The following is a 6687-nucleotide window of genomic DNA, read 5'->3' as shown; positions in this document are numbered from 1 at the left end:
CCTTCCAGTACCTGAGGGGAGCCTACAGTAAGGCTGGGGAGGGTCTGTTTACAAAGGCCTGCAGTGACAGGACGAAGGGCAATGGTTTTAAGTTGGAGAAGGGGAGATTTAGATTGGATATTAGGAAAAAGTTCTTTACCATGAGGGTGGTGGAACACTGGAACAGGTTGCCCAGGGAGGTGGTTGAGGCCCCTTCCCTTGAGATATTCAAGGTGAAGCTCGACGAGGCCCTGGGCAACCTGGTCTAGTTTGGGGTGTCCCTGCTGACTGTGGGGAGGTCGGACTAGATGACCTTTGGAGGTCCCTTCCGGCCTGGACCAATCTATGAATCTATGAATCTATGAAAATACCGATAAAAGGTGTGTATGACAAACTCTACCATCTGCTATACTTATGCATCTGCTAATGTGCCCACGTTCACATGGGCTCATGAACAAAAGCTTCACCAACTTATGTTTCAACAGGAGCAGCTGCATTTTCTGATATTTTGTCTCTAACAGTAGCCAGTAATAGACACTTAGGAAAAGAGGGTAAGAACTGGAGCAAATGTGAGTAAATTGCATTTGGTCATGCTATTCAGTACTGATTACTGATTAAAATAGTGGTCACTGACTGACTTGTCTTAAGATTCACCTCATTTTTTTCTACTTCCAGAAATACGCTATGGCAAAATATCCCACACTTGTTAAATATGTTCTTTTGTTTGTTTTAACACTGTCAGTTATGAATTTTAGAATGTAATGGCTAGCAGTTCTCCATTCTTTTATGATAATAAACACCACATTTGTCCCTTTTTTGAGATTATACACGTGGATCATATCATGCCTTTCGTAAAGATGACCTCTTGCTCAGGAAATCTAACTCAGATACTCAGTCAGGAAACTGAAGGCATAACTTCAGTTTCCACCTTAACTATCCAGGATGAAAATCCCATCTCTTTCATTACAAAGGAGAATGCCCTGACAACTAGGCTGCAGAGTAATCTTGGTGTAATACAGTCCATACACCAACCAAACAGCCGAGTTTCTCTTCTTTAATTAAGTTGACAAGTACAGTTAGACTGTCTTAGTTCAAAATCAAATGTGTAACATCTGCTGCATTTTAGACTTGACTGACTTCACATGAAAATTACCTGGGAGCCATTGACAGTGGCATAACTATTTGATCAAAGTCATATGCCATTATTGGGTATAGTCTTCAGCTAAAGAAAGTGTGATTGAAGACAGGAAAGAAGGCTGTCCGTGTGACTAGCCCTTGCCTTCACATTCTGTGTGAAAACCTTCCAGAGAGTAGATTAGATTGAGCTCATTGGAATGTGCTCAGGTTTCAAAAACCTTCTATAAATGGGACAATGGGGTTAAGGAGAGGGCCCGCAGTAGAAAAGACAAGGATACATTTACAACTGGAAACAAATTCAAAACTAAGTCTCAGAAATGGTGAAAATGCAACTTTCATGGGCATCCATGGCCACACATTATTTTAACATGCAGCGCCTCTAAACCACAAAAAGTTACTTTATGGAAAGCAAGACTAGAAGAAAGTTGGAAGATCAGTTTGGGTAAAAGGAAATTTATTTTCAGACTTGTATTTAATCCATTTCACCCATAGATCTGAGTATTTCACTATTTGAAGTGTCGCCTTTTTCCCATGTATTGATCTTAGAAATCAGAAGCTTGTTGCTATATACTTAGAGGTTGTAAGGGTCATTATGACACTCAGAATCCAGTCCCAGTTAGTCACTATCTCAGCTGGACGTTGCTAATGGCTAAGGTTCAAGGCATGGCTCAGCCTGTTGGGCTGAATGAAAATGAAAATTTTGGAGCAGATTTATTTAGGATTGTATAGGATTGCTAATCCTCTTCCAAAATCTCACATTTACTCAAGGCATGCTTGAGGGACAGCTCCTGTCCATGACTTGAGTGGGCTTCATCTGGTCATCAAAGAGGGTGAAACAACAAAATGATACTAATTTGCACTCAAAAAAATAGGACAAGAGATTCACCAAGCTAGATCACAGTTCAAGCCAAGAATTAAATGTAAACATACCATTCAGAAGGGGTGAATTTCTTTTCTGGAAGCAAATAAAAACAGATGTAGATGTATGTGTACCATAGAAATGTCAAAGAGATGTCAGATATTTAACAGGCATAGGAAAAAAAGGACCCAGTGCTCCTAACCCAAAAATATCTCTAAGGGTTTTACTTATGTTTCTATACCACACATTTTTATCATAGTAAGTTAGTATTTTTAACTTCAAAAGTGAAGTCTGTGGTCTGCACAGGATTGAAAATGTATTAACAAGGCATGTCAAAATGTCTACAGAACCATTTTAAAGATTATTGCCCACGATATTCTCATGGAGGATGTTAGGAACATTACAAAATAAATCTGAGATTTACTATTAGCAAGGATAGAACAAATGCATTCTTAAATCTTTATCATTCTGATCTTCAAATCTTCAAAATACTGTTTCTTCCCTGTTGTTTTGTCATTGGGATTCATATTATTCACTTAAAGTTTGCATGAAAGCAACATTCTAGCTAGTGGTTCCATGTTACGCTCTGTCTCTCCAAGAAAAATATCTGTATGTACTGAAACAAAACAGAGGTCTCTATGGAAAAGAGCTTATAAAATCTGTTCTCAGAAGTAGTTTTGCTACCTCTGTTAACTTACATCACATTGTTAGATGTTATACCAAAAGTATACTTGCTGTACATTTATGAAAAAAATAGCCTAATTTTTCTGATAATAGGACAACAGAGTGGGGGTTGGGAATGGGACTTTGGGATGTAAAAATTAAAACCAATGTTTATGATTATTCTAACTTAGTATATCTTAAAATAATAATACTTTTTACTATTGTAAAAGATAGAAATAAAATATAAAAATACTTAGAAATAGATATTCAAACCAAAAATGTAAAATTAAGATATAGAACAATTGATTAAAGGAGTCAGAAATAGCAAAAAAGCACAGAAAAAAATGTAAAAATGTCAAAATCTTCCTTTTTTTTTTTTTTGAAAAATAATTCGACCTACAGTGCCTGAAGAACCATCACTCACAGATTGTTCCAGTTAACAGACTGTCACATTGAACACTATATGCAGCTCAGTGAAATTGGTACTGCTCAATAATTCAGAAGTTGTTTTTTTTGAACCTCTTTCAATTATATAATATCCTCAGAGTCAATAATACAAAATCGGCAGCTTTCCTCCTATGGAGGAGAACTTTTATCATGTCCTAAATTAAGTAATAAGTAACAAGCTCTTGCATTTTAAAATCCTCAAAAGGCAAGTAACTGGATTACTTGTTCTTGCAGTGAGATTAGTGTGGATCAGGTCATAAAAGTGATGAATGGGCTCTTGTGTAATATTTGTGTGAACATTTTCATGGATAATCTATCTCAAATGCAAAAAGAGTATCTAGAATAACCTACTGTATGTTTGGGAGATATTTTGTAGTGAGACCTGAAAAATTCTTTGTGTCTGCACTCACTTTTTAACAAAGCATATTTAATCAAGAATTACATGTAACTAATTCTATTTATGTGAAATTGAGATTAAGAAAGAAAGTACTATATGAGACATGATGTTTCATAGAATTGTAGAATGGTTTGGGTTGAAGGGACCTTAAAGATCATCTAGTTCCAATCTCCCTGCCATAGGCAAGGACACCTCCCACTAGAGGAGGAATTAACGTTAAAAAAAAAAGCTGAGTTCAAGGAATAAACATGCACATACATATCAGAAGTCCTTTTGGGAGCTAATTCACATACACGACCTATAACATTCTCAACAATGAAGTGCTCACCCTGCTTCTGAATGTAGTGGTCATTTCTCTGATATTTCTTTTCTGAGAAAAGTTGTAATGCAGTGGTTATTTTTTCTTAAGCTGTAGAGGTGTGATATGAAGTATTTTATGCAGAGCCACACAGGGAATTAATCTGAAGTTGGTGAATGAGGGCTGCAGTTGTAAGGTGTTTTACTGCAGGTTGAGAATAATTGTATTCAAAGGGAAACCACCAGGCTGAAAAACAAATTCTTATCCTAGTGATCTCACTAATAAGAACAAAAAGGTAATAAAGTGTTAATAACATTCAGCTAACCCAAAGATATGGAAAGTATCTCTGATAGTCAGAACAGGAAGAACTGAAGTCTGTGGGAACAGAAATGAAAATTAACTATATTAGTATAAAGTGCATGTTTGCTGATAATAAAGGTATGTGTGCATGGAGATGCTGAGTCGAAAAGGGCAAAGGAGGACAAAATTCTGTCTGTATTAATTCATCAACTAACAGTGTAAAGGAGACATGAAGAAGTCATTGAGTTTTGTAGGGCTAATAAGGCCATGTATTTGCAAGAGGTAAGGAGTTGGGCCAATGCACAAAACACAGGAGAGACTTCTTCTGGAATATTGGGAAAAATTGCTATGACCTAATTTTAGGTTTCTAATTGAAACATCTCCATTATAAGAAAAGTCTGCCTATGCAATTAACAGAAACAAATAAGCTTCAGAGTATGTGAACAATATTCTGAACTGTAATTCTGAATGGCCTGCTTTACAGTTCCATCATATGAGGAAAATACATTAGATTCCTCAGACAAGTAATGTGGGCTATTCTTTGTTGTATACATTATGGGTCATTGCTTTTAATGGGTTTATTCAGATGCAGAAAAAGAAGTGATCATGAAATTAACCTAATTTAGACAAAAATACTAAACCATATTGATTTACTTATCCTAGTGAAATGAAGGCTATATAGAGTTATAATTTCTCATAAATACATCACAGAGCTAAAGTGTGATTTTGGCACAAGAACAAATAAATATAAATGCACCAGAAATAACTTTGAGAAAAAATCTAGATGTTTCTAACTTTCAAGCTGCCGATGTTTTAGAGTAGTAAGTCAGTAGAATAAGTGGGGCAAAAATATCTTGCTAATTTCATTAGAAAGGTGAATCAATTTACAATATGGTTGCTACATTATCAGAGGACTCATTTCAGTGATATGTAGAGACATTCATGTCCTTTGAGAATAAGGCAGATTTAACCTGTGAGACTCAAAAGGGTTTTCACATTTATTTTATTAAGAACTGAGGGGAATTATCTTCTGTAAATTCATGAAAGTATTTTAGTTAGTGTGCTTCTTATAATTTCCCATTTCCAGAATTTCAAGATAAATGAATTTGCACAAGGTTTTGTTTTTTTTTTTTCCTAGTGACACATATATAAACTTCCATGATAACCTTTGTCATTCCAAGGAGGTGAAATGGAAGTACTTCCTTTCAGTACTAATACATAGTTTGGATGTGTAAAAATAGTGTTAGAAATTTGGATCACTTTATCTTCTTACTTCAAACAGTAATCATGAGAATCTTCATGTCAAAACATAGTTACTAAATACTTTTAATTTACCTTTACAGCTATTGGGAATCAATCACTACTACCTGCTGACAGAAATATCCTAATTTTTTCAGTCAAAACACATATATATGAAAAAAAAAGGGCACGACAACTTGACATGCCATGTCAATGTTCTTATGACATCATAAATCACTCATTTTCTCGTTCCGACAATAGCTTCTTCTATACTTTTAAGGTGTTATGACAAATACAGTTTGTACCTGATAATTGTTTTGTTTTTGGAAAGTCTGAACGTAGCTCTGCAGCAAAGGCTGCAAACTTCAAGTATTCAGAAGAAAGCACTGAAGGTATACTTTTAAAGAAAAAGATTTATTTTACATAGACTACTCTAGGAAATGTGTGCTTAGAAGAATCTGGAAGAAATTGAGGTGAAATGGAAGGTACAGATCTTATGTTATAATGGTGTAATTATGCATAATTTTAAAAGTATAAATTATATAAAATAAAAATGTAAATTAGCATTGTTTCCCCATATTATCAACATTCATCAAAATCATGTGTTACTATTAACACATTAGGCATTAGGTATACTATATCTCTATCAGTATTATTGCATATTATTGCAGTTATGATAGCTGAAGGATGCAATGTAAGAAAAAATTACAGGAAAGGAGACCATAGTTTTTGATGCTATCTGACATGCCTAATCTTTCTCTGTAAGCTAGGTATAAATCTTTACATAGCTGAAAACAGTCATCTTGGAGAACTATGAAAAAAGAAAAGCGGGAATAGTTTTCAGACACTAAAACATCAGCCGGAGTGGGTATACAGCTCAGTCCTACTGCAACAAAGCTGGATCGGCCTCAGCAGTCCCTCTTAATTTTCTGTTTGCCACGACTAAGTACTCAGACAGTCTAACAACCCCCTGCCAAAACAAGCTTCAGTGCTGATTACACATCGCCCCAGCGCAGGAGCTGTGCTTGAACTGCTTGAGAACTGTGTGCAGCTCAGTAGTCCAATATTATTTGACCATTCAGCTTTATTTAGGTTAGAAGCTACTAAACTTGCTGTGTGTGTGTTCAGGTGTTTGTTGGGAGTGCTAAACTGGAGCAGCTACTCTATACGGGCGAACCTGCATACCCCTGAACTAGAAAATAAAGCAGGGGTTTGAATGACTCTCTGTTTCATCTGTTCCACTAAATGTTTAAATGTTTACATGCAAATAAGCCCATCAGGCTTTATCCCCCAGGTAATCCAAAATGGGTATATAATGTACTCTTGGAAAGGAAGGTGATTTAAAAATCTCCCATTAAAAAAATTTAA

The sequence above is a fragment of the Numenius arquata genome, chromosome 9, assembly GCF_964106895.1.
Source record: "Numenius arquata chromosome 9, bNumArq3.hap1.1, whole genome shotgun sequence".
Taxonomy (NCBI): Eukaryota; Metazoa; Chordata; class Aves; order Charadriiformes; family Scolopacidae; genus Numenius; species Numenius arquata.
Note: the sequence above shows the minus strand (reverse complement) of the source record.